This window comes from Herpailurus yagouaroundi, unplaced genomic scaffold (assembly GCF_014898765.1).
Source record: "Herpailurus yagouaroundi ecotype Mexico unplaced genomic scaffold, PumYag 28, whole genome shotgun sequence".
NCBI classification, from domain to species: domain Eukaryota; kingdom Metazoa; phylum Chordata; class Mammalia; order Carnivora; family Felidae; genus Herpailurus; species Herpailurus yagouaroundi.
Window position 1 is genome coordinate 146006815 of NW_024412376.1, and position 27011 is coordinate 146033825.

Below are 27011 nucleotides of genomic sequence, written 5' to 3' on the forward strand. Positions count from 1 at the left end.
CAACAGTGCCCTGTGTCCGTGCCATTACTTGCCATTGCTGAGTTTCTTTTTATTTTATTTTAGCCATTCTAATTGGTATATGTTGGAATCAAATTTTGATTTTAATTTATGTTTCTCTAATGACTAATGTATCTAGCATCTTTTAATGTATGTATTTGCAATTTGTATATCTTGTTTGTTCAGATATTTTGCAAGTTGTTTTTTTCTTTTTAATTGGACAGTTTGTTTTCATATCATTAGTTTTCTTTAAAAAAATTTTTTTTTCAACGTTTATTTTTGGGACAGAGAGAGACAGAGCATGAATGGGGGAGGGGCAGAGAGAGAGGGAGACACAGAATCGGAAACAGGCTCCAGGCTCTGAGCCATCAGCCCAGAGCCTGACGCGGGGCTCGAACTCACAGACCGCAAGATCGTGACCTGGCTGAAGTCGGATGCTTAACCGACTGCGCCACCCAGGCGCCCCTCATATCATTAGTTTTGCGAGTTCTTTACATTTTCTGAATAAATATATATATATATATTTTTGCAGATGTAAGATATACAAATATTTTCTCCTAGTCTGTGATTTGTTTCAAACTTGTCTTTTAGAGAACAATGGCTTTCAGGGGTTTCTTAAAACATTGCTATTATGTTTACAAAAACCTAAAATCTGCCCTTTTTTATTTTTATAATTTTTTTAAAGTTTATTTATTCATTTTGAGAGAGACAGAGAGAGAGAGCATGAGTGCAGGAGGGAGACAGAGAGGTAGAGACAGAAAATCCCAAGCAGGCTGTGCACTGCAGCATGGAGCCCAATCAAACCCATGAACCAAACCACAAGATCATAACCTGAACCAAAATCAACAAATAGAGGCTGAACTGACTGAGCCACCCAGGCATCCCCAAATTTGCCCTCTTAAGAACACAGTACAGTATTGCTAGCTATGTGTATATTGTTGTACAATAGATCTCTAGAACTTTTTCAACTTGAATGACTTAAACTCTACACCCATTGAACACAAGCTCCCCATTTCATGATCACCACAACCCCTGACCACTCCCATTCCACTCTCAATACCTTTTTGATTTCTTTCAGCAATGTTTTGTAGTTTTCAACATACACTTCTTTTGCCTCATTAGTTAAGTTTATTCCTGAGTATATTCTTCTTTTTGATGCTATGATTATTTTCTTAATTTTTTTCAGATCATTTGTTGATAGCGTATAGGAAAGCTATTGATTTTTTATATGTTGATTTTGTCTCCTGCAATGTTGCTGAATTCACGTTCTGTTTAGGGGAGGTAATCTTTATGGTTTCCTGCATACAAGGTCATTCCATCTGTAATATTATAGATATTATTCTATAAATAATATCTATTCTATAAAATATGTGTTTTATAAAAGCGATTATATTCTATCTTCCTTTCCAATTTAGATACATTTTGTTTCTTTTTCTTGTCTAATTGCTCTAGCTAGGACTTCTAGTACTATGTTAAATAGAAGTGGCAAGAGTGGCATCCTTGCCTAACAACGAATCTTAAAGGAAAACTTTCAGGTTTCCACAGTTGAGTATAATGTTAGCTGTGAGCTTTTCGTAAGTGCATACATGACCTTTATTATATTGGAACAATTTTCTTCCGAGTGTTTTTATCATGAAAAGAAGTTGAATTTTGTTAAGTGCTTTTTCTGCATCTACCCAAGTGATCAGGTGATTTTTATCCTTTGTTCTGTTCATGTGATGTATCATATTGATTGATGATACAGGATGGCTTATGTGTGGAACCATCTTTGAATATCAGGGACAAATCTCATTTTGTCCTAGTGTGTGTGATCCTTAATTGCTTGGTTAAATGTAGTATGCTAGTGTTTTGTTAATTTGTTGGGTTTTATTCTCACTCGTTCTATGCTCAGCATGGAGTTGGGATTATAGTATGTGCGTATAAGCGAGTCTAAACCATCACTTTGTTTTCAGCAACCCTCAACTTAATGCCCTTTCCTGCCAGTGCATACATTCAATCAAAACAGAAACCAGTCCTAAGGCAGTCCCTGAAAAGTCTGCATATTGGATATATGTCCTCATCTCCCCCATCCCTCCCCAGGAAGAAGTCAGGAGCTGTGCCAGGAGAGGGAACATGGTGAGTGAGTGCCACAATTTTTTCTACCTAATTCCATGCGTCAGGTTTCACACTCAACTTAGCAATGCAAGAGCCTCTTAACAGGTTTCTGTATTTCTCATGAGAGAATTTGTCCATATGTTGTTTTGAGTCTCTGTCTCCATGGGAGATGGGAGGTCTGGGATTTCTTCTTCTCCCATCTTGCTGATGTCACTCCCCAGGTTAAACATTTTATCAATAAGGTGCTATTTTAGGAATTTAAAGAAGGCAAAGACTTTAATTTATTTTTGTAACATTTATTTATTTTTGAGACAGAGAGAGAGACAGAGACAGAGAGACAGAGCACGTGCTGGGGAGAGGCAGAGAGAGAGAGAGACAGAGACTCCAAAGTAGGCTCCAGGCTCTGAGCTGTCAGCACAGAGCCTGACATGGGGCTCAAACTTATGAACCACGAGATCATGACCTGAGCCGAAGCTGGATGCCCAACTGACTAAGCCACCCAGGCTCCCTGTAGAAGACAAAAACTTAAATGCTTTATGATTGTATATGTGCAAGCCAGCAAATGTATATATAACTGATCTCATGGAGAACTTCAGTATCAAGCTCCAGACTTCTAAACACCTCATAGTATATACAAATATTAACTTATTAAGTTCATAAAGCCTACTTTTTAAGTATTTTTAAAAGAAACAAATTAAAAAACACTGGTTTAAAATTTAAATATACAAAAAAAAAAAAAAAAAAAAAACCACTGAAAAGTGCCCCAAACTTCCTTCTATTCCTGGAGGCAAACAATGTTACTAGTCCTGTTTCCTTACTGATGTTTTTTTTAACATATACATACAAATATCTTAAATTCACATGTTAAAAACTATAACCAACACTGATATTTTTCTGCACTATATAAAACTTTATTCATGAAAGCACCTATCCTTAAACATCCTTCAAACATGAGGAAGGAGTAAAATCTTTTAAACACACAAGGTCTCAAAAACATTTTGCTTTCGCTGAACCCTTTCTGAGAAAGTTTTAGGAAGACTTGCTTCTCTTAAAATAGGACTTAACTGAAAAGGGGGAAACACAAATCAAGGACAAGGAAAAGGAAACACCAATCCAGTAAGTACAAAGAGAGGCAAAGGGAAGTGCTGGGAAATATTGAAGAGAGATCCCAGGACAGCCAAGTTGCAGGCAAAACCAAAACAAAACAAAACAAAAAGTCCAAATTGCAGCAAGAGAGTGTTTTTGTTGGAATATCTTTAAAAAATTAAAATTAAAAAGCTACCTGCTATGTTTTTATATAGTAAGAAGTTATTTATAGTTCTGAATGTAAAAGAAGGTTAATTAGCAGTTGTATAAAAAATTAACAAGGTAAAAGCAAGACAATTATTACATCATTAGAAAACAAAATAAAATGTAAGAAAATAAATAAGATCATAGTATATTTAAAGGCTTTGGTATAAATGATAAATCATATTAAGGTAATAGTAAGGAAAATATGGAATATTTTACCATCAGTGGCAGATGAAGATAGAAAAAAATGTGTATTTGTGCCTGCATGTGTGCGTGTGTGTTTGTGTTTGCGCATGGGTGCTCTGGTGTGTGCCTTCCCATGTCTCAGTTAAATGAGACAAGTCTTCATCTCTAATAGCAGGAAGTCTATAACTAATGCCTTTGATCTGAAACGCATAACATAGTAACATAAATGTACCATTAAAATACATAAGTAAAGAGTAAGAGAAAAAACTGAAGATTTCAAATGGATGCTTTTGCAGAACAAGATGAATGTTAAGGGACAGAACAAGAGGCTATTATTAGACTTTGCAAGTCTTAGGATTATTATATTTAAAAATCTGTGTATTTTGTAACTTAAATAAAAATTTTAATAAAAATGAGGATAAATCTCACTATTATTAAAAAAGGTCTCTGCAACATAATTTTATATATTTTGAATAAAAAAAAAGACAGAAATTTAATAAAACAGGTAAGCCATGAATCTGGTACCCAACGTGGTCAATAAAGAAATACATACAAATGTGCATAAACAATAAACATGTAAAAAGTTACCTTCCAAACATCACCTTTAGCTAACTTTGGAGTTTTCACTTTTGCATTCTTCACAGTCATTGAAATGAAATATTTAGTCTAATAAATTTATGTAATAGGGGCGCCTGGGTGGCTCAGTCGGTTAAGCATCCGACTTCGGCTCACGTCATGATCTGGCGGTCTGTGGGTTCGAGCCCCGCGTCGCGCTCTCTGCTGACAGCTCAGAGCCTGGAGCCTGTTTCGGATTCTGTGTCTCCCTCTCTCTCTGGCCCTCCCCTGTTCATGCTCTGTCTCTCTCTGTCTCAAAAATAAATATTAAAAAAAAAATTATGTAATGAATGAAGGAATAAAATATCACAAAATTTAAGACAACTATCTATCTTTACTCATTGAACTTAGGGCAAAATGATGAATGAAAATGCTTGAGCCCTTCTTGTTTTATCTGTACATGAATCTATTTCCCTTTCATAACTCAAGCATTTGTGTTTAGAAGACGAACACTTGAAGACAGGTAAGAAATGCATATGGAATATTTATAAAATCTGACCATATTTTAGCCTCATAGTTAATTTCAAAAAAATACTAGAGAAGACAGATAAGAAAAACAGCCCTTCCTGACCACATTTTATTGCAATAAAGTGAGATATTAACACAGAAACAAAACACAAAATAGCTTTTTCACCTTGGGCGGGTGGAGGGAATGCTACAAAACAACTCATGGCTCAAAGGAAAATTGCAGACTTTTAAAATCATAATAACAATAGGGGCACCTGGGTGGCGCAGTCGGTTAAGCGTCCGACTTCAGCCAGGTCACGATCTCGCGGTCTGTGAGTTCGAGCCCCGCGTCGGGCTCTGGGCTGATGGCTCGGAGCCTGGAGCCTGTTTCCGATTCTGTGTCTCCCTGTCTCTCTGACCCTCCCCCGTTCATGCTCTGTCTCTCTCTGTCCCAAAAATAAATAAACGTTGAAAAAAAAAAATCATAATAACAATAGTAGTAACAATCAAAATAAAAATAAATTATACACTTGCTTGAAAAAAGCAGAAATAATTTAAAATAAAAACTAAAAGAAAATTGATGGAGAAAAAAAGTACATACTGATGTTAAAAAAGCAGCAATTAAAAGCCATTTTTGAAAAAAAAACTCAATAAAATAGAGTACTGTTAGTATTTTTCCAACAATAGATGAAATGAATAATTTTCTAAAAAATTATAATGAATCGAAATTGACCAGAATGGATATAGAGCCTAACTGACTAAATGTCATAAAGGGAAAAAGAGAAATTAGGAACCTTACACGAGAAAGATAGTAAATCCAAACTTTAGAACAGTCCCAGTGATATTTAAGCTTTTCTAAAGCATAATAAAGATAAACTTCTGGCTTCCTTTTATGAAATGAGTATACAACAAATAATCATTTGCAGACCAATCTGAATTTTGAATATTAATGCAAACATATTAATTGAAATTTTAGCTAATAGAATCCAAAAGTGCATTGAAAGTATATCATGAATAAATGCAATTTATTTCACAAATGCAAAGGTTATTAAGTAGGAACTCCAATAATATCACTGTATAACCATATGAATAGGAGTAAAGAGAAAAATTATAAATTTGCATCTCAATAGATACTAAGAATACATGTCACCATGTCAGCACCTGTGCAGATTTAAAGTGCTCAATAAAAGAGGAATTTATGAGTACTTTGTTAACATGATCATGTACATGTGTTCATATAAACATACTGAATACAGGTTGCCATTTGGATTGAATGATTTCCTTTGGCCCAATACCAGTATCTTCATTAATGGGGAAAATATGAGGCTTCTCACAGACGTCAGAAATCAGTCAACTCTGCACGACTCTTTAACAATGTATTGGTGTTATTATTAGCCATTGAAATCAGACAAGGTCAAACATTCAGAAGCATAAGAATTGGAAGTGAAAGATGAACTATCTCTGTTTGAGATTGATATGATTAAATTTCTGGAAACCCAAAATAATCAACATGAAAACTCTAGTAATTTTAGTAAAAAGACAATTGAATAAATAAATCTACAAAAATATAGGACTCATATAAATTAACAGTCATGAAAGACATTAAGGTGAACTTGAAAACATGGAAAGAGAGTCCATGATTTTACTTTCAATAAGATAATTTTGGCTACTGAATTGAGACAAGGAGCAGAATTGAGAACGCACATTTGGTAAACTATCATGATAATCCAATGGCAAAATGGTGGTAGGGGTAGGCGGATCAAGGATAAGTAATGAGAAGTAGATCTCAGATGTATTTGAAAAACAGAACTGGCAGGATTTGTTAACATATGTGGAATTTTAGAGGAATCAAGTTGCCTAAAGGAACCAGCAACAGTTTATTTTGTGTATCCTCTGGGTGTTTGATTTTTTTTTTTTTTTAAAGAGAGACATTCAGATTAAAGAATGTCATGTCTCATCTACTGGAAACAAGAGAATGAGATGGTCATCTGTCCTGTAGTAAAAATGTACCATTCAGTTTTCTATTGCAGCTATAACAAATTACCACAAACTCAGTAGCTTAAAAATCACAACTATATGATGTTATAGTTCTGAAAATCAGAAGTCATAAATGGATCTTGCTGGACCAAAATCAAGGGGTCAGGTTTGTATTTCTGTATTTTTTTTTTTTTTTTTTTTTTTGCTAAAGATTGTAGGAATGAATCTGTTTCTTGCCTTTCCCAACTTCTAGAGGCTGCCCACCTGCCTTAGCTAGTGGTCCCTTCAATCTTCTAAGCCAACAACGGCCAGTTGAGTCTTTCTTTCTTACCTCACATCACTTTGACTCTGCTTCTGTCTTCACATCTTTTTCTCCGATGCTGACTTTTCTGCCTCCATTTCATTTTTAAGGACCCCTGTAATTACACTGTGTCCATTCAGATGATCCCGGTTAATTACCTCATCTCAAGATCCTTAATCATATGCTTCAAAACCCCTATTGCCATGTAAGGCAACATATTCACAGGTTCTAAGAATTAGGACGCGAACATATTTGGAGGGCCGTTATTTTGTCTCCCACAGGTACAAAACATACGACGTAAGAATTTCGCATAAAGCTTAGATTTGAATCCTTCCCCCTTATTGTGTAAGCTTAGGCAAACTTATCCATTCTAAAGCTCCATTCCCACATAGATGAATGAAGGTAATAATGGAATCTACTTCAGAGAGTCTGTGCGTATGTTTTATTTTATTTTTTTTAATTTGTTTTGAGAGAGAGCGAGTGGGGGAGGGGTAGAGGTAGAGGAAGAAAGAGAATCTCAAGTAGGCTCCACATTGTCAGCGTGGAGCCTGATGTGGGGCTCAAAATTCATGGTGAGATCATGACCTGAGCTGAAGTTGTACGCTCAGCTGACTGAGACACCCAGGCACCCCCTATGTGTATGTTTTTAATAAAGTAAGGCCTGTAAGGCCCCTGAAATGGCTTGACACATAGAATGTACTGAATATGCATTAGCTTCCATAATGATACCACTAAGGGACACATAAGTAAGATGTACCGTTGTATAAGCTTTGTGACTTTACTGTACTGACTTTCATTCAATTAACAATCACAAGTCCTTCCCAACTTCAGAGCAGTTTTGAATTTTATATGTGCTCTTCAAGCCTTCATGAATAAAACTTTAAGCTATTTAGCCCCATTGAGAATGCTTACGGATCCTTTCTGTTATCTATCATGACAAGAAAGACTTCCATATTTGAGTCATATAGAGTTTTAATGTCAACCCTGTCCTCGTTTAAATTATTTATGAAAATTTTGAAGAGGAAAGGACCGAGAACAGATGAATCTCGAGAAAGCAATTGTGAAGTGTCTCACAGTCGATATTTGTATAAGTTATTAAGGTTTCATTCTCAGCTCCAAATCCATCCTTCTAGAATGTGTGTGTGTGTGTGTGTGTGTGTGTGTGTGTGTGTGTAGCTGGAACTGAGACTGAGGAAATTATCCTTCTCTCTTGCCAGTGGATGTGATGCTAGTCTTGTCAATAGAAAGAGCTAAAGAAAGCCGGCAGTCCGAAGGAGATGAGAAACCACTGACTTGTTTCTATTTGCTTGAGTTCTATGAGAAGCAGTCTATTCCAGCAGCAGTTAGGTCCAGTTGAAACCGGAAGCATCTTTCAACACTCTCGGGACTGGCCTCCATAAGTCTCCTCAAAGACCCTAGGATCAGGCATCTCACTTCCACCTCAGAGGTTTGAGTTCTAGCTCTGCAAAGTCCTTCCTTCATGCTGCTGACACATCAACACCTGTGTTGAGGCATCATTCCCTCAAAGACTTCGTGCCTTATTCCACAAGGCCTCTTCTCCAAGCCTCTAGCTTCTACCAACCTGAAATGCTCTTTTTATTTTCACTCCCAGAAACGTCAGCTGCTTCCTGCCAATACCCCCAGGACTGCCATACCTTGGTTTGCCTTTTGAATTTTCATTTCTCCTCTACTCATTCATCCAAGTTCCTTTATTCAATTATCTCTGCTAAAATAACAAGTGATTTTCCTTTCCTTCCTTCCTTTTTTTTTTTTTTTCTGACTGTATGCTAACCAAAACATCAGTCCAAATGTTCTTGGAAAATTAGTTACACATTTCTTTAACCATCCTGTTATAAAGTCAAGGTTTCTTTACTTCTTAGAAGGGTGACAGTGGACTGTTATGTGTCCAACTGAAGATTTTAACCTAGTATTTTTCATATATTTTTGTCAAGGTTTCTTTACTTCTTAGAAGAGTGACAGTGGACTATTATGTGTCCAACTGAAGATTTTAATATAGTATTTTTCATATATTTTTACCTAGCATGTGAGAAGCCCCCCATCCAGAAGGACAATCCATGTGGCCTGATGAAGTAGGGCTACCCTGTCTACTTTTCTCCGATTACCTATTCATCTCAAGGTGGTCTCACCTTAGTTGCACCCATTTCCCAGATTTCATCCCCAAATGTAAGTTCCTGAGTCTCCACCTTTCCCATGGCACCAATTATTGAGCTTTCCATTGATTTCCCACTTTTCATATCTGGATTCCTTTTATCTCATTGTCCCTGAATCTTCTGAGTGGCTGCTCCTAGCTCCCAGGTTCATGAGCACCCACTCAACCCCTTAGGCCTCTTCCATAAACGGCCTCTTGACCTTGATCTCTGTCCCCCTGCTATCCCTCCTAAAATCGTTTCCACACATCAGCTCTCAGCCGTGCACCTGTTTCTCTGATTGCATCCGCCTCTCAACCAGCAATGCTTTCTTTTCTTGGTATCATTAACACAACACCAGACATTGAGCCAGATTCTAAAGTCATGTAGAAGAAGAATGTAGGATAAAGCCCATGACTTAGGCTGATGAAGGATCAAACAGATTTTAAAAGCACTATCCTTAGAATGGAAGCAAAATGGGTCTATCTTAGATTCCTATCTTCACACTGCTTCTTTTAATATCTTTCTTTATAGTTTAACAACTGCCATGCTCAAATATTAACTCCAAACCAAAAAAAAAAAAAAAAAAGTTCACTTTTAGAAAGTATTCTTATGGAGAACAATGGTTTCCCTACTACTCCCTTAAGTAAGCTTTTGCCCCATTGTCCTTGCAACCCAATATCTGAAGATCTCTGCCCTATTTATTTCTATTCTTATTCCAAATTTTCTCTCCATGACTGTACTCTTTTCTTTCTTCTATGTCTACCAGATATCTCAATACTAATTGCCCCTTATCTGCTCCCTTTATCTACATGTAAGGTCCTCCTCTGGGTTCCCTGGGCCTCTAGCATAGTGAGACTCCTCTCTCTATAACTGTGCCTGGCATTTTTAAACCTTGTCTTCTAAATCTCACTGTGGCTCTTTCTGTTTGAAGACATGTACTTTTTTTTTTTCCTTCCCTTAACAAACATCTTTTCTACCCCTTCTTACCAGCGAGTTACCTTTTTAAATACTTTTATTTAACAAAATACAAAAGTTGAGTCCATTCAAGAAAAAATATAAGGAAATAATAATGGACATGTTATGCAATACAGCAAAATGATGACAGCACATACTAATATCTCATGTTATATAAAAACATTTTCTGAGCTAATGGATGAACAACTGTACTAAAGAAGAAGAACAACAATTCTGCTTGTTCGTGAATTTTTGATGGCTCCCATGAACATTGTTTCCTTTTATAATTTATCGGAATGATCACATTAGTAGTTGATGTATTTATTCTGCTTCGGAAAGATACAAGTTTTACCAACTTGCATTTATTTATTTTAAGCATTTATTTATTTATTTTGAGAAGAGGGAGAGTGCAAGGGGGAAAGAGGCAGGGAGATAGGGAGTGAGAAAACGAAGCAGATTCTATGCTGTCATCCGCAGAACCCCACGTAGGGCTTGAACTCAGGAACAGTGAGATCATGACCTGAGCTGAAATCATGAGCTGCTCAATTAACCTACTGAGCCACACAGATACCCCAACCCATTTGCATTTAAAACCAAAAAACTAAACAAAAAGCCAGTGCCCTCTTTTAAACAAACGAACAAACAAACAAACAAAACAGTCTTTCAGAACATGGGTGGTACATCAGTCCCCACTCTTGAAAGCTGACAGCCACTTAGAGTTCTCACATATGACAAGCTTTCAGAATACTCTGGAAACGAAAACCTCAAGATCAAGAGATTTGAGTTGATTTTTTTTTAATTTTTTTAATGTTTATTCATTTTCAAGAGAGAGTGACAGAGCATGAGTGGAGGAGGGGCAGAGAGAAAGGGAGACACAGAATCCAAAGCAGGCTCCAGGCTAGGACCTGTCAGCACAGAGCCCCACGAGGGGCTTGAACTCCTGACATGAGATCATGACCTGAGCTGAAGTCGGACGCCCAACCAACTGAGCAACCCAGGCGCCCCTAGATTTGAGTTGATTTTAAGCAGCAAGAGATTTCTTATAATTTCACAATGCCTAGATCACATGGTGACTATACTTACTGTTGTAAGCATTGACTAATGCATAGAATTGTCGAATCACTAGTTTGCACACTCGAAACTTATAGAATATTGTATGTCAAATATATTTCAATAATAAAAAAATTTAAATGTAACATTTTTTTTAAAGATTTAAAAAGACCTCTTGAAAGATAAAAAAGGAGCCAAATAGGTTTGAGTAGCTATGTTTTTAAAGAATGTTTGGCTTAAGCCAACTGACTTGCTTATTGTTGTTTTCTTAAGTATCTGTGATTATAATATGTAATCATATTTAAAATAGTTTAGGAAATAGAGTGTGTATACCATTACTTTAAAAAAAAATTTTTTAATGTTTATTTCTGAGAGAGAGAGAGAGAGACAGAGTTGAGCAGGACAAGGGCACAGAGAGAGGGAGACACAGAATCTGAAGCAGGTTCCAGGCTCCGAGCTGTCAGCACAGAGCCACACACAGGGCTTGAACCTACAAACCATGAGACCATTGCCTAAGCCGAAGTCCGATGCTTAACCGACATAGCCACCCATGACAGGCGCCCCTCTATGACATCACTACAATGACCACAGTAAGCTAATGTACTTGTCTGCAATAGCCTTAATTAACAACAACAAAACACACACAATCTATCACACTTTTAATTATGTACTTGAGGAGTGTGTATCTGATTATAACTCAAAAGTCAGGTTTCCTGTGAGAATTTATTGCTGGTCTCAGTGTGTTTCTAATGTTTAACACTAATATTTAATGTCTGTTTAAACTAGTGTTTGCATTTGGGCTTAAATCCAAATTGAGAGTTCCTTTATAGTGTTCCATCCATCCTGGGAAAATTCTACCCACTTCCGGAAGATCTAATTATGTCATCCAAAACATAAATCTGAATGATAATAATATACTTAATTTTTTTTTTACCATAATGGAACTGTGCATAAATAACTTGGAAAGCGCTTTAGTTTAACTGATAGAATAAGGTTTATGCAGAAGAGGGGGATTTAATTCAGGCAATATATAAATACTGGTGATAATAACCAATAGACCATGGTGGTAGAGAACAAGGCTTCTCGATGTAGAACACTTGAGTTAAAGTGCTTAATCTAGCACAAACTGTGTTACTTTGGACAATTTATTTAGCCTTTCTGTACAGACAATAAATCACACATGGCACAGCTTTTTGGTAACCATCCAATGGTATACTGTTTATAAATCACATAGAAAACTGAAAGTGGCTTTTAGTAATGCTAGGGAATTACTTTCTTATTTTTTTAATTTTTTAAAAATGTTTTATTTGTTTTTGAGAGACAGACTTTGAACTGGGGAGGTGCAGAGAGAAGGGGACAGAGGATCCCAAACAGGCTCTGTACTGACAGCAGCCAGTCTTATGTGGGGCTCAAACTCAGAAACCGTGAGATCATGACCTGAGCTGAAGTTGGACGCCCAACCGACTGAGCCACCCAGGTGCCCCAGAATTACTTTATTAACACTATTTTTAAATGCCTACATTATACCAGTAATTTTGATGTTAAAAACTTATCTGTTCGAGCAAGATGAAACCAATAAAATGACATTAACAATAATGCGTATCTTGAACCAGAGTTCAAAAAAGGAAGGTCAAAGAGGAATTGTGTCCTTCAACTAAAATAAGCACTTATAGGGGCACCTGGGTGGCGCAGTCGGTTAAGCGTCCGACTTCAGCCAGGTCACGATCTCGCGGTCCAGGAGTTCGAGCCCCGCGTCAGGCTCTGGGCTGATGGCTCAGAGCCTGGAGCCTGTTTCCGATTCTGTGTCTCCCTCTCTCTCTGCCCCTCCCCCGTTCATGCTCTGTCTCTCTCTGTCCCAAAAATAAATAAACGTTGAAAAAAAAAAAGCACTTATAAAGCCTCACAAAGTCATAAATAATGAAGAAAATTGGTAATATGTATTGAATACTTACTGTAGGCAAGGGATGGTATAATCACAACAATGCAGCATACCTCTGATGAAGAAATTATTATCTTCATGCATATCAGGAATCATGGACTAGCGAATTGGATATCTCACCAAAAGTAACTAATTCTGGAACAAGGATGTTGCTAGTATTTAAATGCAGACTTTCAAAATGTCGGTGCCCATACTTCTAAATATGATATACCAGTGCCTACATATGCGGTGGAATCATGTTTCCAAATGCACGGTTGAGAAGATGATGGAGTCCATAGTTGGGTAGGGATAACCAGCACCGATTCTGAATTCACTTAAGGATCATGTCATCCAATGGAAATTTTTAAAAGTACTAGGGAAGACTAAGGTCATTCTCACTCAGATCCCGTAACTTTTCTGGAGCATACATGGCTGAGAGAACAGAGTACCACATTAGGGTCACTTTGGATCCTAGGCCCAACGGTGGTGCTCAGGAGACTGTGGGGTCCAAAGATTGGCAGCCTGCACCGCACCCTATGTATTGAAGAAACTTTTCCCAGAGGATCCATTTCTCACTGTTCAGGGAACAATAAAAACTTGCATCCACTGGTAGGGCCTTTCCTTGCCTATAATACTCTTTGTGGATCAGAAAATAGTGGCCTTCCTCTAGAGGACACTGTGTTAAGTGGTATGGTTTGGGAAATCAAACAACAGATGGATTTGGTAATCCCGCTTCCCCTTTCAACTGATGGTCTTCCGCAGAGACTTGCTTACTAACAATGTTCTGAGATAACAGAAGGCATGGTGGAAGGAGGGTAGAAACTTGGGGGAAGGGAAAGGGAGAGATCAGTAAAGTGCTGAGAATACAGACATTGTTTCTTTCATATCCATTTAGCAATTTGGCACAGCACCCCTCAAAAGACTTCTAACTCCTGCTTTCCTTCAGCTTGGGAAATACGCATAGATATTACAGTGCGTCCCTCGGGAGAATGTAGTAGTCTCCTAAACTAGTGTGGGGTACCCAGAACCTGGAAGCAACATTATATTAAAGCACCACCCCCTCAAGGGGCATGGCTGGAAAAAGTTGTCAGTTTTTGTCTTGTTCTCACCCTGGTTGAGCAGGGGGTGTAACATAACTAGCCCTCAACCACAGTCATGTACCAGGGCAAGCAAGCATATTTATATGGACTTTCCATCCCTTTCAATCAACCTCTTGTCACTGTACAAGATCACTGACGAGCATAACCATCTAACTGGGGTCATTAGTCATGACTCTCTGACCCTGCTACTTATTTTCACAGCTAGACAGTTCCTTGGGGATCCTGTGGTCCCCCACAAAGTTCCCAAAGAACTCTAAATATTTGGGTTTAATAAAGTTTGTCAGTTCTCTGACAACCAAGATATTTAACCAATGATAATTAATATTTCTTTTCTTTTCTTTTTTTTCTTTTAAGTAGGCTTCATACCCAGCACAGGAGCAGATGAGGGGCCTGATGTGGGCTTAACTTTCTTTGAGATTATCATGATTATTTTATGTGTTCAAAATATAGACATTCCAGATAGACTTAATCCTTTCCTTACCATAAAAAAGCAGATGAAGTAATGGCTGAGGGTATAAACACACAGGATTCCATCAACAATGTTTATCTGTTTATGAGAAGTCCTCTTGGTCTGGTGGCAAGAGGTGGAGGTGATGGGAAGGAAGGTGATACAAAATAACTTATGCATCAAGAACACTCCCATAACAGGTGCGCTGCTTGGGAGGGAGTTCAATAGATGAAATCTTCCTGAATTAGTCATTTTGAAACAAATCTTTCCTGCTGAGGTTTTCACTGTCATTTTCAACACTTGGGTAAATTAATTCAAATAATCAGCTCCTGCAAATCACCCACCATTACTGGAAATCTCTGGCTGCATCACCCAGATATTATAAGAATCGTGCCATTCTGATTCTTGTCCTTCTTCTATGAAAATGAAGGAGCTTACTTTAGAATAATGCATCAATCATAGGTTCTCTTAGTCACTATGGGATGATTCTGTACTCAGCACGAATTGCCCTCACTCTGAGATTTTTGTACAATGACTTTGTGCGATCACATCTTAAGAATAAGAAGAGCTATTGTCAAGTTCATTATCTCAGCAGGGAGTGTTTGTGATGATGAAACTGCCAAGCTTCATCAAGTTGTTCACGCTTTTTCCATTTTATTAACATGACCCAATTCAGCCTCCCTCTGATAACTCATTTTGATTTTAACTCACTTTAAAAATGAGTCAATTTGATTTTTAAAACCTTGTTGATTTAAACTTATTTCAACACTTCCTGATATAATATCTTGTAGTTTAGAAAAGAGAGAGAGAGACAGAGAGAGAGAGAGAGCCTCTTGACTCAGCAATCTTAAGAGGAAAATGTAAGAAAGTACAAAACTGACAAATGTAAAGGTGGCTAGTTCATTTTTCTTCACTTTTGCTCCCAACGACTAACTTTATTCTGTCATTTTTTTTTTTAATGTTTATTTAATTTTTGAGAGACAGAGCATGAGTCAAGGAGGGGCAGAGAGAGAAGGAGACACAGAATCCAAAGTAGGCTCCGGGCTCTGAGCTGTCAGCACAGAGCTCAACATAGGGCTTGAACTCAGGAACCGCCAGATCATGACCTGAACCGAAGTCGGATGCTTAGCCAACGGAGCCACCCAGGTGCCCCTCTTCTGTCATTCTTAAAGATCACTTGGCTATGAATTCTCCACTCACAATCTCGGCCTAGTCCAAACTATTTTTAATCCACTTGACTGTGTCTTGACAGTGTGCTATCATATTCGGTTTAAGGGAAAGAGCCCAGCACGGTAAGGGAAGAGACAGACAATCCCCGCAAAACTGCCAGCTTTCATGAAATCTGATTTATGCCATTTCATTTTTATGACACCGCTCTCAGCTAACATGTCCAGCTACTACCTTATTCTACTCTTGTCTTGCTTTTTCTAAGATTTCCTCCGATGTCCTCTGACACATACAGAACGCTAGGGGCAATATCTTAGCAACGATTTAGAGTATAGTTCTGAAGGGTGTAATACTACTTGCAGGGGACCCACAAATAAGACAAAAAGTAGAAAAGTCGTGCCTCCAAGGTAGCTTTTGAGTTGCCCATTTGAAATTTTGAATAAACATTATCAGATAAATAGCGATGTTATTGGTAGGTAAGCTCCCAGGGGAGCCCGAAATACACCTGCAATACAGTGCATTTGTGATGTGGGAAACAAAGGCAGAAGGAAATGGCAGATAAAATTAAATTTTCCTTATAACCTGCAGCCCATTAACAAACACTTGAGGCAGGGAGAGTAGAACATTTCTCCAGGAACTCCCCCAAGGGTCTTAATGCTAATGCTTTGCCAGAGGGAAAAACAACCTTGGCTTGACAATACTAGGCCTCCAGTAAGGGGGAGTCTTCTTTACCATATGAAAATCCTTTTGGAAGCTTCCCTTGGCTTTTACCTCCTCCAACACCCAAGTATATAATCAGTCACTCCTCACAATCCCTGGGCCGCTCTTTCTGCCCCTGGGTCCTGTCCCATGAGATGTCTCAAGAATTCTTTCCTGGCCGTCAGCTCTGAATCCCCAAATTGTTCACATCGGTTTGCATTAAAAATCAATGGTACTTAAAAGTTTTGAAATACGAATCAAAAAAGTGAAAATAAAATAAAGATTCATTTTTCCGTGTACATTTAATATTCAGCCTGTAAGAAAATTTACAGATACGTGATGTGGCAGATAGATCGAAGTCAAGAAGGCATAGCATATTAGAGTTAGATGGAAACTTTAAATCCGTGTCCTTTGCTTTTATTTCATTTTATTATTTTATTTTATTTTTTGCCAAGACCATACGCAGTATGATAGGAAAAAAGATTGGATAAAATAGGCAGAGAGGGAAAGATTAGGACCTGAGGTCCCTGGGTGGGGGAAAGCACATATTTTGGAACAATGCTAGGAGTGTCTGACTAGGGCAAACCCCCTCAGGCTCAGGAGAAACTTCCTCTTAAGAGTGTAACAGACCCTACCTACTCCACCTCAGTTTCCCTCAGGAATTTGACAAAAGACCTAACTAGAAATAAGTGGTCGATCATAAACCGTGTAACCCAGAAGGAATTGTAATGCCCGAAGTTCCGAAACCTCCCACAAAAGTCCACCAGAGTCGTGAGTCAAAGCCAAGCGGCAAGGGTCGTTTATTGCAGGTTCGAACCTGGTCCCCTGCGCACTCGTCGCCGGTGACGCAAGAGGCCTCGATCAGGGTTGGTACAGCGTTTTTATAGACAGAGACAAATAGCACAGGGGAGGTTTCAAATTATGAGGGGCCTGATTGGTTGATTTTAAAGTAAGGACATTTGTTGTTCTCTGATTGGGCGTCCTTTGTCTGTCCTTTGGCGGGAAGGCTTTGTCCGTTACTTGTGGCGGGAGGAAAAAGGGGGAAGGGGGAAGAGGGTAGGGTAGGTGAGGAATGTGCTAAGCAAGCAAGTTTACAGAAGCGAGAAATGCCGGTTAGTTTATGTACAATTACTCATTCCATTACCTATCAGACTACATTTAGGAAGGTTTACAACCCATTCTACTACACAGCGGGTTACATTCAGGAAAGGCTTCACAATGCTCGTAGCAAACAGCAAGCAAAACAGACTTCTCAGCAATTGTATTTCTTATCAAAGATCCATAATAAGCAGAAAAGAGAACCTAGCTTTAAACTAAGGCAGGGCTGTCATTTGGATTGTTCCTTTCAGAATGATATGGCCATAGACCACCCCTTATAGGATGGAAAGGAGCCAATCAGGAACGGGCAACCCAGCACCTTGATAGCCAATAAGTGTAGGACCTGAGGAGGAACAAGGGGGAAGGAGAGGGAGATGTGACCAGAACCTTATAAAACAAGGACCCCTCCCTGTAGTCCTTGGGCATTCACTTTTGAATGTACCCCCTCTGTAAAGAGAGCTTTCGTACTATTCTTAACTTTCTCAACTGTACTCTAATAAACTTTTGCCTGCTACTCATTTTATTTTGTGTCCACCTTTCCATTCTCTGAAGCAGCGAGGCAAGGAACCCCGGGTATTGAGGTAAAAGATCCTGCAACACGAGTTCCTCAAAGTTAGACACTTAGGCTCTTTATTGATAGTCTTAGTGCAATTAATTCAGTTCTAAATTCAGGTATTGCCATAGCTTAAGCTCCCCAGTCTCAACTCAGAGGTCCTCAGCTAGAGGACTAACCAGGACATCAGAACTGTGAATCACTCCAGAAAACTCCTAACTTTCAGGGGCCTATGGACTTTGGGATGGTCCCATTAAATTCTGCTATACTTTCAACAGCTCACCCCCTCCCATTCCAACGTTTTTGTCTTAATTTGTACTTAAAAATTCTGCGCAGGACTCTGACAAGCATTCCAACCTGCTCTAAGACAAAAAGACTTCATTTGAATACCAACTAATTTTGGATAGTGGGTGGGGAGTGGGTGGAGCTTTTGTTTCACTTTTAATGGGTCCAATTGAAGGGTTGATACCAAGCAAGCCCTGTGCAGATTGTGCAAGGCTTCTCTCATATTTTGTTTGGCCAACTTGCTACAGCTTCTACACATTTAACCTTGGACGTTGAGTTGTTCACTGTTTCCCCGATGATAAGAATGTATTAATGCAATAGCTTATTAGCACTCCAAACTGAACCTTTTTCTGACATTATCTCCAGCTTATTAATTCTTCTACCGTCTGCCTTGCCCAGTGGATCGATTCTCTGCTATGTTCTGCCTATTTTCTATCCTTCTGTACCTAAAAATAAATCTATCATGCAAAACTGATTCACTATGACCAAAAGTACAGGATATATCTCTGAAAATATGCTGTTAAAATAGTAACAGCTTTTAGAAACTTTCTGAATGCTTTCGATCTTTACTCCTAGAGGGTCCTGTAAGTATCTCCATCCTTAACGATAAGGGGGCATAAAGCAAACTGACATCGCACAAACCCCACCCCCCCACCCCCCCCACCCCCAGGTGGGGTGTGTGCGACATTCCTCAGAAACTCCTAGCTGCCCAAGAACAAAGGCAGGGGAAAATAAATGGTTAACTGATCGAGATCACAGTTAGGCAGGACAGGAGTCTCCATTAGTTTGCAAAGAGTAAAGATTGCAAGAAAAAGGCAATCTTAGCTATGGCCTCATCCTTAGAAACCCAAAGACTCAATATCCTGGAACCCTAATATTACCCTCCCATCCACAGTGATATGGGGAACAAAGGCAAGAAGAAAATGTAAATAACATTAAGTTACTTTATAACCTGCAGCCCCTTGACAAATACTTGAGGCAAATACAGAATATAACACTTCTCCATGAACTCCCTACTGTGTAAGTGTTAATGCCTTAGTAGAGGGAAAATAACTTTAGCTCAACAACAAGAAGACCTCCAGTATCTTATGAGTCCCCTTTAGCAGTGAAAGTCCTTTTGGAAAATTCCCTTTTGCCTTTACCTCACCAGACTCCGCAGCATATAACCAGTCACTCCTCACAACCCCAATGCAGCTCTTCCTGTCCACGGTCCTGTCCCCTCGCTTTAATACAACCACCTTTTTGCACCAAAGACCTCTCAAGGATGGTTTCTTGGTTGTCAGTTCTGGACCCCCACCACTCCAAATCCTTATCCCTTAAGATACCATATCGACGCACATCGCTTCCTTCACAATTTCCTACTTTTAAAAGGACTTGTCCAGGTTCCAAAAGACATTGATGATATTTGTATTCAGACGATACGCAATTAAGTCTTAATTTTGCCACCTTCTGCTCTTGTAAATTTGAGTAAATAACTTAATTTTCACAACTATCGACTAATTTGGCATTAGTATTTCTTTAAGACAAGGGACCTAAAACTTGTGAGTCTTTCTGAAATGCTTTATGTGAAAATCCTTAGTCTTTAATATAAGGATTACTTAACAGATAAACACTTTGCTGCTAAATGAATATTTGTCCTCCCCAATTCATATGTTGGAACCCTCGCTCCAATTTGACAGTTATGAGGGTAAAGCCCTGAGGATAGGATGAGTGCCTAATAAGAAGAGACACTTCAGAGCTTGTTTCTTATCCACGTGAGGATACAATGAGAAGAAAGCCATCTGCAAACCAGGAAATGGGCTCTCAGTAGACACTGAATCTGCCAGCACATTGATCTTGGCCTTCCCAGACTCTAGAATTATGAATACTATTTCTTGTATCAGTCCCGCATTCTATGGCAATCTATTGTATAACAGACTGAACTGATTAAGACACGTTTATAAAATAATTATTAACCTATTATTCAACTGACCAAGTGTCTTCTTGAGAACTTGTGTGTGAATGTTTGCCTGTTGTGGTTTACATTTTTGGATTATAGATCTCTTTATAATTCTGTCTTTAGGAAAATGCATGTATTCGCACAAACACTTTTAGTGGTAGGATGTTAAGTAAACAAAAATGCAAAATTTCTTGGAATTGGAGTTAGCAGATTTCTTTCTTTTTTAACGTTTTTTTTATTTTTTTTATTTTTGAGACAGAGAGAGACAGAGCATGAACGGGGGAGGGTCAGAGAGAGAGGGAGACACAGAATCTGAAACAGGCTCCAGGCTCTGAGCTGTCAGCACAGAACCTGATGCGGGGCACAAACTCACGGGGTGCGAGATCGTGACCTGAGCCAAAGTCAGACGCCCAACTGACTGAGCCACCCAGGTGCCCTGGAGTTAGCAGATTTCTGATCTCAGTACAAGAGAAGCAAACATTTCAAAACTCAGAACTCAGCCATATGGCATAACTATTAGCTTACAATCGTTGATTTTTAAGCTGGGGTTAGTTTAATTTAGTTTGGTTCACATTTGTTTTCCTCTTAGTCGTGATTTGACCAGTGATACAAAAAGCAGAACAACCTTACTTAGGTCTCCGCTAACCTAGTGGGCATCTAACTCCACTTGAGAGTACTCCGAATCTCGAAACATCAGGATTGTCTCCAAGAGATACAAGACTGAAAGTGGGAGTCGTGCTCCCCTACAAGCATCATTATCTTTTTAGAGTCTTTTTACCACTTATTTGCAAAAAGTAAAACAACTTTCAAACAAGCCCAGCTCGTTGTTCTTTGTGTATTTTCAAAGCTGGACCACCCCAGGTCTACCCTGATATGTGTAGTTGTGTAGGTGTTTCCTGATGGTTCAGAGAGTTTTGAAAAGCTCAGGTAGAAAATATCTGAAATTCTTAGGAATCACACATTTCCTGATAGGTGACCAGGAAAATTCCACGACAACTCACCCACTAGTAGAGAATTGATACTTTTGAAGACTTGCCACTTGATTTTTAATTATATTATAAAATTCTGTTGGAGGGAAAATTCTGTGCAGGGAACTTTTGCCTAGTTTTACTTTTTTTTCTGCAGAGGCAAAGAATAAATCAATCTTCTCTTCCAAGTTATAATATTGCACACTTGAATTCACCTTTCCTATGGTTTGCAAGCTAAGGGGTCCAATGTTCTCCACTATTTTTCAAAGAAAAGTTTCATGGCATTGCTTATCAACCTCTGATTGTTTTGTCTTATCTTTGATGTGAAAATGCATCTTATGAATTTGCATCAGGGTGAGATGCAGGTAATAAATACTCTACAGATTATCCAAATATAGTAACTATATTCTGTAATGTAGGAAACATATTCTAAACAAAGTATTCTATTTTTTGTTGCCTTTTATTTTGTTGCCGTCAAGTTGAGGGACATCACTTGCTCTTGTCAAGAACAATGCTCAGTAAGGATATTAAATTGTTCTCAACAAGGAAGACATGAATTCTTAGTGCTTCGGACATAGCCCTCCAACACCTGAGCTGGGCAGGTGGGAGCTGGCAGGTGAGAGTCCCCAAATCTCAGTGGGGAATCATGTACTAGTGAAAGCAGTTTTACTCAAACTGTATCGGTTCACCATATATCTTAATGTCTGCATAACAATTTGGAATATTTTTCACCTGTAAACCTAGGTGGTTATACTTGTGTTTCAGGAATATTCCTTCTTCCAAATAAATATGTAGCTTTATAATTATTTCCACTGAATGGTACTGTTGTAAACTATCTAAAGCTTCTGCCTAACTAGAAAATTTTAAATTCCGACTTTATATTTTCCTAATTTATATATCTTCCAAATGTATAATATTTTCTTATGTGGTAATGTGACGTCTCTATCTTTGTAGCATTTAGATGTATTTTATGATAATTCTGGAACAAAATCTAACAATTGATATTAATAATCATAATGTCAATTATTCATAATCAAAAGAAGCTGCACATATTAAAATGTGAGACCAACATTAATAATTCGAACATGGCATCAGCATGTATGCTATTTTAACTCTCTTATCATTGCTATGGAGGAAATGCAAATAATGAAGAGTATTTTAACATAACAGTGCGCATACATATGAGATCAGAAAAAATTAATTTTGAATTATATCTCTGAAACTCTTCTGGATGTATATAGTCTTAGGAGAATTGTTAGACTGTCTTAATTTTCTCATAAAAATATTTTTTCCTACTTTGGTGCCTAAATAGTTTACAATTTTTATTTATGACTACATCACAATAAATTTAAACACAAAGAAATGTTCCACCCATAATTCTATCCTTTTAAGAATCAATTGCTGTAATTTTTCTGTCTTCTTTTATTAATTAAAATGTATTAAATCTTATTAAAATATGCACATATTTATCTACTAAAAATCATACAGCATACTGGTTTGCAGTTCATTTATTTTATTCAATATTATAAAAATGTCATATTTTAGACTTTTATATTGTTTCCATGCTTACTGTTTTATCGTGCATAAAAGAATTGATGTCTTGGGGCGCCTGGGTGGCGCAGTCGGTTAAGCGTCCGACTTCAGCCGGGTCACGATCTCGCGGTCCGGGAGTTCGAGCCCCGCGTCAGGCTCTGGGCTGATGGCTCGGAACCTGGAGCCTGTTTCCGATTCTGTGTCTCCCTCTCTCTCTGCCCCTCCCCCGTTCATGCTCTGACTCTCTCTGTCCCAAAAATAAATAAACGTTGAAAAAAAAAATTAAAAAAAAAAAAAAAAAAAAGAATTGATGTCTTTATTCAATCCTCGTATTTTTGTATCTTTTGAACATTTCTGATCAAAAGACCTTTTTCGTTTTCATTGCAGTTTAGTGTATACAGATGTTGGGGTAAAGCATCAGAATGTGCATGCTTTTAAACAAAGATTTGCCTTACACTTCCCTATCCATTCCAGTAATAAAAATAAGGTAGACAGTTTCCATCCATGCACAATTGTGTGTGATCTAGGACATAAGGTGCTTAGGAAAGAACCATCCTAACTGGAAATAAGGGGATACGTTGGCTCAAGGAAAATATAAACAAAGATTTTTTTTCTACATTTAACTTCTAGGTGGATTTTCCCCTATTTTTTTGACATCCACATCTATCGACATATTCAAACCACAATTTGACTGTTGCTACTAATATCTCTGTAAACAACTGCACAGCATGTAAGTTTATATGAGAGCATAAAATATAACTACAGGGAGGAAAGAATTATATGGCACACAAATACTTAAACGTTTTACTCAGGAGAATATTTGCATCTCCGGGTCACCCAATACCCTTCAGTAAGCCCTGTAGGGCACAGAAATGGCATTTTGATTTAGCAGTAGCTGCAATGAGAACAACTCTGGAAGATTGGTTAAAGCCCTCGAAAGCCAGAAGAGCAGTGGTGCCCCCTGGTGACAGCGCACACCCACTTGTAAGTCTTGTTCTTATGAACTGGAATTCAGGAGAGTGAGATTTGGAACGCACCATGCGGATCATCCAATTGAATCCTGACATTTAAACTTGAACAACGTTATATAGAATTTTTGTTATTTAAAGGGTGACAACAGCTCTGTCCCTTGACTGGTAATTTTATTTCACTTGTTTGTTTTGTTCTGATTCTGTTGCCAGATTTGTAACCACAATACCTGGGATTCATTGTCTAGTGGCGTCGAAGAATGAAGAGGTGGACACAAAATAAAATGAACAGCAGGCAAAAGTTTATTGGGATATAAGGTTGGAAAGGAAGAATAGTAAGAAAGTTCTCTTTACATAGGGGGGACATTGGAAAGGGAATGTCCGTGCACTACAGGCAAGGGTCCTTGTTTTATAAGGTTCTGGTCTACCCTCCCTCATCCCTTCCTCTTGGTTCCTGCTCAGGTTCTACTCTCATTGGCTGGATAGCTCTAGACGCCACACAGCTCAATCAGCTATCCTGATTGGCTCGTTTCCATAATATGAGGGGTGGCCTCCGGCCATAGTTAGGTCTTTTGTCAAATTCCTCAGGGAAAGTTGAGGGCGAGCAGGTGGGGTCTGTTACGTTCTTGAGAGGAACCTGATGCTGGAGGGGGCTTCCTGTGGTCAGGCACTCCCAGCATGGTTCCAAAATAGATGTTCTCTCCCACCCAGAGACCTCAGGCCTTATTTTTCCCTCTCTGCCTACTGAATCTGATCTTCTCCTATCAATTTTATATTTAAAATACCTAAATTTTCTAATGGGGAAAACACCAGAGTGCAAATACTGTCTCCAAGGATACTATTAGGGGCTTCAGGGAGAACACTTTGCTCTCAAATACATAAATAGTTTTTTGGTTTTTTGCTTTTTTTTTATTTTTTATTATTTTGAGAGAGAGTGACAAGTAGAGAGAAGCAGAGGGAGAGAGAGTGAGAGAGAGAGGGAGAAACCCAAGCAGGCTCCATGCTCAGCAGGGAGCCTGATGCCTTCAGGTCTCTGTCCCTTCACCCTGGGATCCTGACCTGAGCTGAAATCAAGAGTCGGACATTCATTGAGCCACCCAGGCATCCCTGTAAATAGTTTTAAGTCATTTTAGCAGGGAATTATTATGCATAGCTATATGCATTTATTATTTAAACTTATTTTTAATAAGTAGTCACTAAAAGTCACTCTTCATCATTATTATTCACATAGCAACATTTTCCATCATATCGCAAATATAATACTAAAACTCAATTAGCAAGAGGAAATGTGGATAATAAATTTTGATATGCGAACATCAGTTCACAAGGAGTCTTAACAATTATGAACTTGATAACAAAATCCTAAATAGCAAAAGTTGACCATTTATTCTTCACTATTTTTAACTTTATAACAATTATAAAGTTTATTGGCGAGTATTTATCCCCTCAATGATATGATTTCAAATATGTACTCTGGTAAATGGAAAAAAAAATCATAGAGGGTATTTTTTAATTCATATTTTGAATGTTTTTAATTTATGGATATATGTTTCCAGGGCATATAAATTTTCCTGACTTTAATAAGGGTTATATGTGTACTCCACATATGAATAATTTGAATAAAATGCCTTTCAATATTTAATAATGGTATGTATTAATATTCATTGAGTTGATTTATTTTCCACAGAGCTCCACTCTTTATTGAATGTGTTGGCTGATGGCATTAGTACACAAACAATAAACTATCTGGCTTCATTCCTTGGGATATTTAACAATATACAATATTCTTTGGAACTAACCACATAGAGTAATTGAAAATTACATATTTCCCAACATTATACATGGTAGTCTGTAAAACTTTTCTTTGATGATTTTGAGAGTACCTGTTAGATTATATTAAGTATACTCATGATCAATAATGATTTTTATAGCTAAATTTCAAAAATAAACTATGTCCTGTTTTCGTAAAAAATAACACTTTAATAGCATATTAAATGTTTCCGTCAATTATCAAAACACAAATCAAAACATGATACAATTATATGTCTTTGGAAAATTAATAAAGATTATACATGATATTACTGAGATTCTTAGCTAAACATGGCAGGTTATATATATTTATACATAAGAGTCTTATACTTAAATATAAGTATATATATATAATATATAATATATAATATATATAATATATATTATTTAATATTATATATTAAATATAAGTGTATACTTATATACTTATACTTAAATATACTTAAATATGAAGTCCTTGAGTAATCAAGGACTACTCAATATTTGCTAAGTAGAGAGAAGACAAAAAAGAAAATGAAATGGGGTAAATGATCTTGTAGGAATATGGATAATTCAGATTTTCATATCCAAAGAAAACGTGCTTCAAAAAAATTAAGGCAAAATAAAGTCTCTGGCATAAAAATAAAAATCTAACACAATCTGATGCCAACGTATCTTCCTTATAAAAATATAGAAAAAATTCTTCAGGCTGACAGAAATTTAGGTTTTTCCAAAAGAATAAAGAATGCCATAAGTAGACAATATGTAACTAAATACATACATTTGTTTACCTTGTTTTAAAATTTCGTTTAAATATAATTATTTAGAACCAAAATATGTGACAAAAATAACATAAAGACAGGGGATATTGTAAGATTATTTTAAAAAATAGTATTTATTTATTTATTTATTTATTTATTTTTGAGAAAGAGAGTGTCTGTGAAAACACATACAATGAGGAGGGGCAGAGAGAGAGAGAGAGAGAGAGAGAGAGAGAGAATCTCAGGCAGGCTCTGGCTCTGTGGGTGTAGAGCCAATGAGGCACTCCAACCCAGGCATTGCAAGATCATGACCCGAGCTGAAATCAAGAGTGGGACGCTTAACCAACTGAGACACCCAGGAGCCCCTATAAGATTCTTATATTAAATCTGAAATGATATTGTTTGAAAGTGACTGTGATCAATTAAATATGCACACTGTAAACCCTAGGGCAACCAATTATAAACAGGGGATCTAATAAGCCAATAGTTGATATGTATTTAAACACTAAAAGATACTCAATACAAAAGACTTTGAAAATATGGAAGGGAGGAAGGCAGAGAAAAATCAAATAAGAAAATGGTAGATTGAAACCCAATTGATACATTCAATATATACATTAGATTAGATGTATATACATCTAATATATATGTATATACAATATATGTATATATGTATATACAATATATGTATATATATGTATATGTATATACAATATATGTATATA